Source organism: Papaver somniferum, chromosome 7, assembly GCF_003573695.1.
Source record: "Papaver somniferum cultivar HN1 chromosome 7, ASM357369v1, whole genome shotgun sequence".
NCBI classification, from domain to species: Eukaryota; Viridiplantae; Streptophyta; class Magnoliopsida; order Ranunculales; family Papaveraceae; genus Papaver; species Papaver somniferum.
This window is the reverse complement of record NC_039364.1, coordinates 104936541-104949983: the sequence shown is the minus strand read 5'-3', so window position 1 is coordinate 104949983 and position 13443 is coordinate 104936541. Positions and strand designations below refer to the sequence as shown.

Sequence of the window (13443 nt, the reverse complement as noted above, 5' to 3'; positions counted from 1 at the left end):
ACATCTTGATCGGATGAGATCCGACTAAGATCTAATTTATCTTTGATAGATTTGATCAAATAGTCGTATAGATTGGCAACTATTATTTGGTGGTATTCTTCAATATCCGAATTTGATAGTTGTAAATCTAGATCTGATTTTCGGATTTGGATTGATCTTACCCGACAAAGGAGTTTACTTGTTTAAACGGAAGAGCCTTTGTCACAAACTCAAAACATCTTTTTTCTAAAAGATTATTGGAGTAGTTACCAAACAGCTTTGTTCCTTTACTGTTCGGAAGACGATCAAAAGGAGTTGAGTGCTTAAGAATTTACATCGGTAAAACAACTCAAGATAGTGATCTATCTTGGAGTTCACGTGCATTGGCCAGACAATTATAGGCGCAGGGATACTGAGGGAACTAAGTAACTAGGGGTAGATTACTTGGTCTCAACTATAAGAAGTTGGCTTCCTTCTTTGTATAACGTCTTAATTATAAGAGTATTCAAAACTGGACTAGGTCCCGGGGTTTTTCTGCATTTGCGGTTTTCTCGTTACCAAAATCTTGTTGTGCAATTTACTTTAACTTTCCGCAATTATAATTGCTTTATTATAATTAAAAGTAAATACACTAGTACGTTAATCCAAGACACTTGATTGCGATCCTAGCTATAATATATTGGTTTTATACCGTAACTATTATCAGGTATATACCTTGTTGTTGTATTGTCTAGACTTTTTCCAAAGACGATCACACTTGGTATCAGACTTATAAGTTGAAACGAAAAGATTGTGTTGTACTTAGTACCCTCGTCATTTCATATGCCATTATATCTTATAAGACTACTAGGTATTACCCCGGCCTATGGCCGAGGATCAACCTTTTTCAATCTTTTTTGTTGTTTGGTCGGCTGTTCAGTATTCTCCCACAAAATTTTAGTCATTAACAAAACTAATTAGATTAGAACTGTCAAACATCGAGCCTATAAGTTAGTTGGGGCCTGCGACCCTTGTGTTTTGTGGTCATGTCAAAATTAGTCGGGGCTTACAGCCCGGGACGTGGCCTTTTAAGCATGCCTTAGTATTTTGTTGGTAGTGTCAAATTAGTCGGGGTTTACAGCCCCGACCATGGCCTCTTAAGCATGTCCTAGTGTTTTGTTGGTCGTGTCAAATTAGTCGGGGCTTACAGTCCCGGTCGTGACCTCTTAAGTATGCCTTAGTATTTTGTTGATCGTGTAAAATTAGTCGGGGCTTATAGTCTCGGCCATGGCCTCTTAAGCATGCCGTCGTGTTTTATTGGTCGTGTTTTATTGGTCGTGGCCGCGGTTCAACCTCTTTGATTTTTGTGTTATATTTTTCATGTTTATGCTTATAGTTTGTTTTATAATCTGAAACATTCAATATAATATGCTTAAATATATTATATACAGTAATACATAAATGACCATGCTGTAATATTGTTTAGAAAGCATACACGACTACATATGTATATAGGTATTATTCGAGGCTATGGTCCGAGAGTTGAGCCGGTAGATTATATGGGCTTGCAGCCCCGCAATTTTATTAATCAGATCAAATCAATCGGGGCTTTAGAAAATCTAGGATAAACATAGTATTCACATTAAAATTAATCATGATTATGATGAAAATCATAGGTTGAGCTTATAAGTTATCCGGGATCTACGGTGTTTTGTTGGTTGAGTCAAATTGGCCTGTCGTGGCCCCTTAAATTCTTTTGAAAAATTAATATTAAGCATTAAGATTAGTTATTTTTAATTAGAAAATCTAATTATTTAAGAAAAGTGAAAATTTCTGTGTAATCCAAGTTTGAACTCTCTCTCTTCCACAAACCCATCAATAAGATGATATATATGTCTACCCAAAATATAAAATGTACGATTAATATTACTAGTTTTAAATTGAATTCGGATTCAAACTTTTTACATGACTAAATTAACCTTTATCTGTTACAAACTATTAACAAAACAAAAATAAATAAATGAATCATTAATTTACCGTGAAAATAAATATGGGCATAACTGTTGGCGTTATATGCGGACAGCGGACCTCACTTATATTCACATGCATTACAGTTTCGTTACAGTTTGCTACTCACCGATTAGTTAGGCTTGGATAAGGAGGATAATTAAGATTTGCCACAGGAACGGCTATGCATTAACAATATCTACTACATGTCATGTGCATGCCCTACTCATGCCTATATATAGTTGCAAGGAATTAGGAATGAACAGAATTATGCCACACGCCATGAGATTAATCTATGGACTCTTCCAACACTTTTTCCACGCTCAACTTGTTGAGTATTGAGGATTAAGTTTTTTTGTTTTTTGTTTTTCTCTATTTTTCTTTCTTTTTCAATATCAAAAAAGAAAATAATAACTCCTTTTTCACTTGAGTTTTTCCTTAAAAGGTATTGTAATTATAGATGAAAATGGTAATGATTGTGACTTTCCCTCTACTCAACTGGGTATTATATATGAAAATTACGATTTTCACTAGATACGAGTTAAATTACGATTTACACTAGATACGAGTCATACGACTGATTATTAAATGTGATAATTGCGATTATTAATAGGTTAAAATAATAATTTTTAACCAATCACACTACGTTATTAAGAATTAAATTAAAGTTTTCACAGAAAACTAGAATTTTCACCAAATATTTATGTGTGAAAACGGAAAATTTCACCAAACTGCCCCTTGTGAAAATTGGAGATTTCCTTAAAATCAGCTTTTTGGGCACAAATAAATAAACGGGATAAAACCAGTTTTTTGAGCAAGTTCTTTTAGGAGAGAAGTAAACGAACGTCATTTAGGGAGATATACTAGGAAGGAATTATGCTAACAAAGTCAATGAAACTATTTATGGAGTATTTTTAGAGATTATAATTTGTTATAACTGTTTTTATATTAAAGCATCACCTAATTAATTTTCTTATTAAAAGATTATTTGTGTAATTAATTCCTAATTATAAAAGAATATGGGTTCTTCATATATAGAATGTTAATGGTGGGTTTCATGTATAGAAAAAAAGGTGAAATGGGCTACACGAAAAAATCCCCTTTAAGAAAACTGAGCCACATCAAACCTTAGATTAGCTGCACTAAGGATTAATGACTCGGCTGGGGCTAGCTTTGTCCCGGGCCACGATATAATCAATGTCGTCTAAATCTCAGCCATATATGCAAACGTATGTCGACTCCTCGTGCGCTCGCGCAACGCTTGAAATTAACTTGTTGGTAGAATGAGTTTACCCCAAATATCCTTAGGTGACAAGAAAAAATTTCTTTTTTTTTTTTTTTGAATGGCTATCAGTGCTAACTCAGGGAAGTATCTTTACGTGATGGGAAGATAAGACTGGCCAATCACTCTTAAAATGGATTTGGCTGACACAATATCTTTACTGCACATATCAAGACGTTTTTTTTTTTTTTTGTAAGTGAAAAGAAACAAAAGGAAGGATTACACAGTCACAGAGTTTTGAGTAACAGACAAAACAGAAGAGATTTGAGAAGCTGTCCACCACTGTTGGACATTATGCTGAAGAGCATATTTAGCGAGTTTGTTAGCCGTAGAGTTAGCTCCACGCCGAACGAAAGAGAATTCCACATTTGAGAGAGAGCTGCAGATGCTTTGGATTCTTTAGATTGATCTTGGAATCCTCCATGGAATGGTAGAGATCTGGCCATTAAGAATTTTGACGATGCGTTCATAGTCACCCTCCACAATAATTTGCTGGTACCCTTCATTCTGAGCCAGCTGAAGTGCTAGGAGGAACCCATGAGCCTCCATCACCAATGGGTTATTTTGTTGTAGGATAATAGAGCCACCACTGATAGTGCTACCAGTATGATCAGAAGCCACCACTGCACAAGAAGAAGACAGATTCTTCACTGCAGTGTCCACATTAATTTTGATATAGTTAAGCCTTGCGGGATGCCACTGATCCTGTTGCGGAGTATTGCTCTGGATGGAATTAACAGAAGTATTGGTATGAGGCATATTTACCATATCTTCATTGTACCTGTTGAACCAAAATAACCCTTCTCGAATGATAGTGTTAACGTTCAGTTTTGGTTTTCGAAAGTTATAGGATTTCGAGTTTTCCAAATTGCCCAGAGAAGGCAAGCTCCCATACAAAAATGATCATCATTCTCATTTTTCGAAAGCCAATCAATTATGACTTGTTTGACAGTAGTAGCAGCAGGGTTAACTAGTCTTAAATTGAGAGGGGAACCAAACAAGACAGCCTGAGCAACGAGGCATTGTATTAAGACATGGTCTATAGTCTCAACCTCCTGATTGCAAAGCTTGCATTCCAAGGGAATGTCATCAATATATTTACCCACTTTTTGAGAAACCCCAATACCATCGTGAAGAATTCTCCACATAAACAGATGAATTTTTGGTGCCAAATTTTTCTTCTTCCAGAATTTTTTCCAGGGAAGAATAGCATTTGAGTTTGAAGATTCACCTGATATGGAGACAAGCAGCTGTTGAAAGGACTGAGAAGTGAAGTCACCATGTGGAGTATGGTACCATATAAACTTGTCATGAGATGTATCGTTGTGGATTTGGATGTTGAGGATCTGTCTTGCTGTGCAAGGGTCGAAGGAGTTGTTGATGATTTCTTCATTCCATCTGCCTTCACCTGGAACCATTAGGTCAGCCACATTTTGTATGTGCACTGGAAAATTAGGTTCAAGATGAGGTCCGAACCCAAGAGATGGTGGGAATCCAAGGGTCAGACCAAGTATTTATATGTGTACCATCTCCGACAAGCCAAAGACAACCAAGCTTCGAAGTGGATCTGTTATCCAACATTGCGCTCCAGGTACTAGAGCAGTTCTGTGGCTTTTTTGCTCCCAAAAAACAAGTATTTCTCAAGTATTTTACTCTCAACAAACTTCCCCACAAAGAGTTTGAGTCTTGAAGAAACCTCCAAGTTAATTTGGCAACAAGAGCTTGATTTAGATATTCAAGAGATCTTAAACCAAATCCGCCTTTTTCCCTGCAGGTGGTAAACCAATCCCATTTGATGAACTGAAGCTTATTTTCCTCTCTAGCGTTCCCCCACCAAAAATTCTGAATAGTTTGAGGGATAAGAGCAAGCACCGATTGTATTAAAATAGTCCTCCCTGCATGAGATAAGAAATGCCTTTTCCACCTAGCCATTTTGCCGTCAAACTTGTCTATCAAAAAGTCATAAGAGGCAACTCTATTACCATGCTTCAATATATGAACACCTAAATATTTATGAAAAGACGAAGGTACCCAAATATACCTCAATCTAAAACTTTTCCACCTATAAATCCTTTCTCTGAAAGTGATTGTCTATGGACTGAGTCGAGACAATACAACTAATCGGTTCACACTTCTTGTGATCGTCTACGGATACGAGATCGAGACAATACGACAACAAGATAACTTGCATGATTGACTATAGATATAAGATCGAGACAATACAACAACGAAGTATGATTACTTGATAATAGGTTCGGACTTAACCAAACACAATAGGATCGCTGTCAAGTAATTAGGAATTAACGTTTGTGTATTTTACTTCTAATTATAATAAAACAATTATAATTGCGGAAATAGAAAAGTAAAAGACACAACAAGATTTTGTTGATGAGGAAATCGCAAATGCATAAAAACCCCGGGACCTTGTCCAGAATTGAATACTCTCAAAATTTAAGCCGCTATACAAAATCTAAACCAACTTCGTATAGTTGAGACCAAGCAACTAAACCTATAGTTCACCTAGTTTCCTCAGTATCCATGCACCTCCAACTTGTAATAAGTCACGCACTTGGAACAATTCCTTTGGTTCGTATTCCAAACAGTAAAGGAACAACAAATCTGTTCGGTAACAACTCTTTTCAAACAACGTGATATGAGTTTGACAAAAGGCTCTTCCGTTTATCCCAATAATCTCCTTTGTCAGGTTCTTAGATCTATCTATTCAACAACTACCAAAGTAATTCTTTAGACTATGCAATCAATACTTTGAATCACAAAGAATTGTATTGATACCGATATACTCAACTAATCAATCAAGATTATCACAAAGATAAACCGATTATAGTTGGATCCCCAACCGATCAAGTTTTGTGCATACCAAAGATTATGAACTCAAATAAGAAATCTTCTTTGTCTTCAAATCTTCTTAGATCTTCAATAAACACCTGCACACAAACAACTTGAATCTCTTGTGATCAATCACACATAGAACAGAGTTTGTTAAAGACGGATTATCACAAGACGTCTTTAGATCTACAAACAGTCTAAAGATCCCCGTCGATACTTCGATCTAGTTTGAGTAAATTATATCAGAAGAGAAGATTCTCAAGCATAAACAAACTAGGTGCAATCAAGGTTCAACAACCGTTAGTCAATCAAAACAATCGAAAACTAATAATAAACTGCAATTATCTAGTTTCCCACCAACGGTACTCGTAGAGCTTCCCAATTCCCAAGAAGTCTTTAAAACGAGCGGTCATAAGAGATTTCGCCTAATTAGGGTACTTTCCTCTCCGAATAGACGGCTCCACCAGTAACAATACAACTAGGTAGTTTTGCTGGCTCTGAGGATTAGTTTGATAAAGATGCAAACTTCAATATTTATAGACCAAGGAAGTTTAGATACTAAGGAACTTCCAAAACCGAATATTCTCAAAGATATACAATAAAGCCAAAAACGGTTTTCATAATTCCTGGAAATGCTCTGTCCAAATATTGACCGAAATCTCAGTAGAAAATCTCCAATTAGTAAATGTACATTACTAATTTTTATTTTCTGGTTCATGCATTTAATGGCTGGAAATTAAAAGCATATAAAAACTAAAAACCTTAATTAAAAGATTCTCAATTTATTTCGATCCGGGGTTCTCCTTTAGTTATTAAGGAATATCTTTGAACAATAAAAGATAAGAATTACTGCACATGTTCAAAGTATGTCTACATCTTTACTTTGTAAATCCTTTTTCATATTTACAGTCTTGGAATCGATTTGCCACACTTCCAAACGAGTTTAGAATTGGTTCATCTGACTTCCAAGAACTATGTGATTGATTATCCTATCAAATCACCATTAATGGGTTTCACGGTTCTACCAAAACACAAAGCTTCGGTTCTACCTCTATGTGGGTACTAGGATCGGTCACACTAGCTTTCCAAAAATTGGTTGACTAGGTACTAGGATCGGTTACCACATAATTATGGTATTTACTTGTAATCGGATGCACAAGTCATAGGATCGGTTACCAATTACTAAGACTTGTTGTACCTCCTACAAGTATCGATTCCACAAACTTGTGATCGGTTGCACCTCTTACTAGTATCGGTTCCCCAATGTCTAGTGTTAGTCATATTAATTACAACATATCGATCATACCATCTCAGGTGATTACTTAAGATCGTTTTCACTAATAAAAGTCATACCAATACAAAAGTCAAAAATTATGAATAGTTTTACCAAGATACATAAACATGTTATGAGCGGTTATACTAAACACACATATTGGTAATCCAAATATTTGCAATGAATAACAAAATCAATAAGCCTAGCGATTTCCCTTTCGATTCACAAAAAAAGTTTATGAATTGTACTTCCTTTAAACGAATGTAAAACATTGTTTCCTAGGAAGAAATATTCACCCATACCCATACATAATCATAATAGCATTCATACGATTATGTCGATGTCTTATATACGAAGTTCAAAAGATAGATGTTATACTTAGTATTGTGATTCCTTAATACTATGTCTAACTAGAGTATAATCATTCACAGCTTCACAATTATGTTTTCAATATGCGCGACTTGAAAGATATGTTAGGAATGAAACAGTTCAAGTCAAATATTACTAACCTCAAGTGGAAGGATGATGACGTCGATATAGTTCTTTACTTCTTCACATTCTTCAAGTCTTCACGTAATACTTGTAAGTCTCATATCCTAGTAAATTTCTAGCTAACCTATACGAAGTTGACTCTAGTAAATAATCAAGCGACTCTTTAAATGAGTTTTGATTCACTAAAATATGACAACCAAACTTGACATACCAATGCTTGGTGGGTTCAACCGAGCTATGCTCTAACAATCTCCCCCTTTGTCAATTTTATTGACAAAACTATTACATCATATGGATAAACAAATTACAAGAATTCATTACACATACGCTTGATTCCAAGTGTCAACAACACAATAACCTGTATACATTCAATCCATAAATGCCATTGTTGACATTATAATAACAAAGCTAATACTCCCCCTAAAGGTAAGATAGGTAGATTTTCAATCCGCACGTCTTTGTTATTCCCTTTTTAGTTAAGATAACCACAAGTATCAATATGATATGTTACTCCCCCTTAGTCTATGTTTTACTCTTTCGTTAGATATAACGTTCAAGCACATTGTCCTTTCCTTAGTGATACCAAATCACTTGTTTACTCCACATATTTCTCCACCTTTTTGTCACAAAATAACAAAGGTATGAGAAAATAAAAGACAAACCGAAAGGATCTTACAAATCTTAAAAGACTTGCAACCTATAAAAATTAAGCACGAGGGTTCCACATACCATTTCTGATAACCAATATCAAAACCGAAACTACAAAGTAATTTTGTTTTGATATGTTACCCAGGAAACAATTGGCCGAAGCAATTTTCCCTAATAGTTTAGAAAATCATAAATTGACTAAGCACCTTAGCTCTTTTGCTAAACCGATTGTACAAATACAATCGCTTGTTCGATAAGACCAAAATAAAGATCAGAATTAACTCTATTTTTCTCATCAGGTTCTAATTATTCAAATAATAACTTAGACCTTTCACTTTTAAACAATACAAGTACTAGGTTAGTTAACTAGCATTTCTTGTTAAGGCATTCGATTAGACTTGAATAACCGAAACCTCCACTTTGATAAGTCTAACTAAGATCAGAATGAACTTAGTTTCTCTTATCCGGAATCGAATTGGACTAAACAATTGATCCCGAAAACCTTTTTGTTAAGCCATAAACAATTCATACAAACCAAATAAATCAACTTGCATAATTATTTACCTCAACCAGAAGCAATTGAAACAAACATAGACATTAAAGTACTGCAATTGCACCGAATTTTCGTAAGCCTAAACAATTGATACCAAACAATAAAGCAAGATAACAATAGTTTTTCTTAACAGGAAACAATTGAATCACACACACACATCCATACACAAATAATGGAATAAACATCAATTGTACCGAAATTATGTTAAGCAAAATCAATAAATATATGCAAGAAAATCAGGCTTTTCTTAAACAGGAAAACGATTAACTAACAAATTCGTTACCTCAAGTTCTGAATCCTCTTCTCCCTCAAAGATATATCATTAAGCGCAAGTTCACATAGATATCTCCCCCGTTGTGTTGTCATCCTCTCGCAAGACAAAAGAACTATAAGGACCCTCAAGCTCGTCAATGCTATCAGACCAGTCAAGTGGCCAATTAGCCGATTATAACTCGATTAGTTGATGCAAATGTTAATTGATAGGAACTAATCTAACAACGATTTAGTTACAAAACTAGCACCGTTAGATAGCTCTCGAAAAGTTACGCGGAATGGACTACTCCAACATGTCGTTCGGATACTGGACGAAGAGGAAATCATCAGATTAGCATAAAGGGCAAACTAGTCTTTTTGCCATTAGATCGACCGGGCTTCCCTTATCACGAATAGTGTGTGTTTAGTGTTCCCCATTGGACTTATCTACCAAAACCAAATCGAAGAAAAACATTTCTTCTTATCCTTTCTTCTGTTTCTTCTTTCTTCTTCTGTTCGAAACCGAGAGATGATTTTGAGGTAGGATTTGAGAGAATCATTTGTTGAAGCTAGTGAGCAGATGATGAAGATGGCGTGATTGTAATCTATGAAGAAGATCAATTGAAAATTGATTGAGTTTCGAGATAACCTGAGAAGAACGAGGTTAGGGTTTGCTGTTCGTTGGAGATTAAGTGAGGTTGATGATAGAATCGATCGATTGATGATGGGTTTTGTTTTTTTAAGACAAAGGAGAAGAATTATCTGTTAATTCTATAATTTCAGTGAAGAAATTAGGGTTTCTGCATGTTGTATTTGAGTTCGAATTGGGCAAAGATTAAGAAGAGTTAGATGGATCTATAAGATGGGTTTGCTTAATTGAAAGGTTTGATTGATGTCTTGAGATTGAATTTGATATTGAAGATAGTTAAGGTTCATGTGTTCTTCCCCAAATTGGAATTAGGTTTGAGTAGAATTGATGATGAATTAGAGTAATAAATAGATGAAGCACAAGGAGGTAGTCGGTTGAATTGATGTTGTGTAGTTGTTTTAGAGGATAATCAAAGAGTTAGGGTTTTCCTGCGAGTTGATGATGATTTGGTTGGAATTGATTATTTGGCTGAGAACTGTTGGTGATGATTGGATTGATTTGGTATTGAGGGAACTGAGTTGGTGAATTTTTGTAGCCTCAAGAAGAATAGCAGAATCCAGTTAAGCAAGAAGAGAAGTTGAAAGATGGATTAGTCTTAAGGTGTTGGACATGTATTTGAGGTAATTGTTCTTCTCTTCGATTTTAGTTAAAGTTATGTAGTTTTTGTTGTTGAATTTGTGTATATGTTATTGACATAAGTTCAAGTATCCTAGTTGGATGAAGTAAGAGAATCTCAGATGAATGATTGTTGTTTGAGTTGGGTTATGTGTTACAATAGTGCAAATGGTGTTGTTTCTGGGATTGGGATAAATAGAATTGTATTGGATTTGGTGATTGGTGGTGATGGCAGTTGAAGAATGTTAACTGAATTGGGGTGGACAAGTTTACTTGTGATGACAATATTGGGGTTGTTAGAGTTGCAATAAGATGAAACGTTTAGCATATGAGAATTTATCTCAAGTGGTGGTTTATGTGTGACAGTGCTTTAGGAATGGAGCTGTTGTTGATTAGTGTTGATGATTGGCGATATTGACTGTGCTAAGATGGAGTTGCAAGTGATGTTGGTTTGGTAATTACTGGGTCATGTAGTGGTTAAGGGAGTTGAATTGCAGATTTATGGGGTTAATGTGAACTGCAGGGTATGAGATTGGCGTCAATGCTGTGATGTTGTTGTAAGGTGAATGAGATGAAGTGATAATTCTTAGAAACTAGAATGCTGTGAGTCCTGAGTTTGAGTTGCAGTTGGAGCAACATAGGAATTAGTTATAACTCTCAGATTTGTATGCTGTTGAGATGTTGAGCAGAAGTTCATTGTGATGTTGTTGACAGTGACCCTAGTGAAAGACTGCAATGCAGATCAAGGTAAACTTAGTTTACGTTTGTAATTGAGATTCAAAGTTGTTTAAGAATGAATGAATTGATCCATTGTTTAGATTGATGTTAAACCGGGTTAGAATTGCAACTGTGTGAGAACCCATGGTCTGTCTGACTGAACTTATTCAGTCTGACTCGGTCTTCCCTTGTCTGACTCTAGCTGACTTAGTCCATCTGACTGAGTCGAATCAGGTTGACTCAGTGAGTTCCCTTTCTTGACCGAGTTGACTTAGAGACCTAACCAGTTGACCTTACCTTAATAGTTAGACTTTGACTACTTGACCCTGGACTTTGACCCGGCCTTGGACGTTGACTGTTAGTTGACCCTTGACCGTTTGTTCGACCGTTAGTGACTGTTAGTTGACTTTGGTGGACTTGGGTTTAGGGAAGCTTTCTTATTTAGATGTTTTGGACCTCTTGTGGTCCGAATTAGACTTTGGTTTCTTCTACAAAGTTGTAGATATTCGTAAGAGCTCTGTGGTGGATCATAGAATCAATCTAATTCAATTAATAAACCATCAATCTAATTCAATTAATAAACCTTAGCTATGCTAAAAATAGGTAAATAAAAGATGTAGAACCTTAAATGGGCCTGGAATCATTAGAATGACTTGTATGTAGGGGTGTGCAACGGACGGATGCGGATTAGGGGTCACCCGTGTCCAATCCGTCAAAGTTGCGGATTTGGAAAATTCAACCTTGTCCAGCCCAATCACCCTCAAATTTGACATCGGCGGATCAGCGGGTGATACGGACCGGATGCGGATTAACCACGGATTTTAGTAAAAAAAATAAAAAAAAAGTAAAACAAACAAAAATATGTTGGATTGTGGTACATATATCGCATGAGAAATGTAGTTTCCTCTTGTTGGATTGTGGCATATGTGCAGATACGTTGGAACTGCTGTTACTTCCATTCATGAAATGGAAAATGGGTTCAACATCAGGTCTTTCAATGTAAAGTTACTGCACACTGTACATGTACGCAAGGGATCACACGCCTAAGAAATACAGCAAGAAGAGATTGAGGACCAAGATGTCAGTGCTCAATTGAGCGAGAATGATAGGAAGGAAGCTGTAAAAATGGTACGTAACAAATGCATGAATTGGATAAGGCAGTGGCCAGTGATGATGAAGAATAATAATATGAAGCCAAAGAAGTTGAGGTCGAGGAAATTTTGGATGTTCCGAGTTTGATCAAGAGTGAAGTTGAAATTCTTCTGAAAGTTTCTCTGATAGAGACTCCCCAACCCCAGGTATGAATGTATCTTTGTAATAGCATAAAAATATTATTCTTAATACATCTATTAATTTCTATTATTGTCCTACGGTGCGGGTGAATCCGCGGATTTCAAAGTCCAACCACAACCAAACCGCTAAAAGTGCGGATTTGGAAAATTCAACCGTGTCCGACCCATAGATCTTGCGGATTGGGTTTCACCCGTAATTTTGCGGACGAATACGGGTGAAATCCGCGGTTATGGACTTTTTGCTCACCCCTACTTGTATGATTCTTGTGTGAGCCTTTTGGCTAGATTCTTAGACTTCTTGTGTGATTAACAGTTAGTCTCTATTAACAACGATCAATTCAAAGGATGAACCAGTGGATCGTGGATATCGAGGTAGGCGTGGCTTGTCATCAAAAGAGGTGGGAATACATTTGACTCTTTTGTAACCATTATTGTTGCTTTTTACAAAAGTTTACGTTTAACAATCATGCATTGTTTGTTTATGCATTTCATGCTTTATTTAAATTACATTGTGATAATTCTGTTGATTTGTTAATCTTTCCATCGTTTGGAAATGACTTGTATTGATTGTTTGTCATATGAATTGTTAAGGAAAATGAGAATTTCCACGTGTGGTATATAGGATACACTCCTTCATAATTATATCTACATGAATTCAGCTTTTATGCACTATATAGGTCATCAGTTTGCGAGTTCGGAATTGGTGATATCAATAGCTATATAGGTGTGATTTGCGAGTTCGGAATTACAACCATATTATACATTGTTTGAAGAATGAGTTTGTCCATATACATGTTTGTTTATTTGAGTGACTTGGTCACTTTTTAATGCTTGGGAAAACATTATTGTTTTCCAAAT

The 13443-nt window shown here is 35.8% G+C and overlaps 1 long non-coding RNA gene across 1 annotated transcript; it reads left to right on the top strand.

Annotated features, from left to right (window-relative positions):
- Positions 1 to 9809: 9809 nt before the first annotated feature.
- On the top strand, positions 9810 to 13227 carry LOC113298037. Its single transcript, XR_003333976.1, has 3 exons — positions 9810 to 11323; positions 12226 to 12591; positions 12899 to 13227. It is a non-coding gene; the product is annotated as an uncharacterized LOC113298037 (long non-coding RNA).
- The last annotated feature ends 216 nt before the right edge of the window (positions 13228 to 13443 follow it).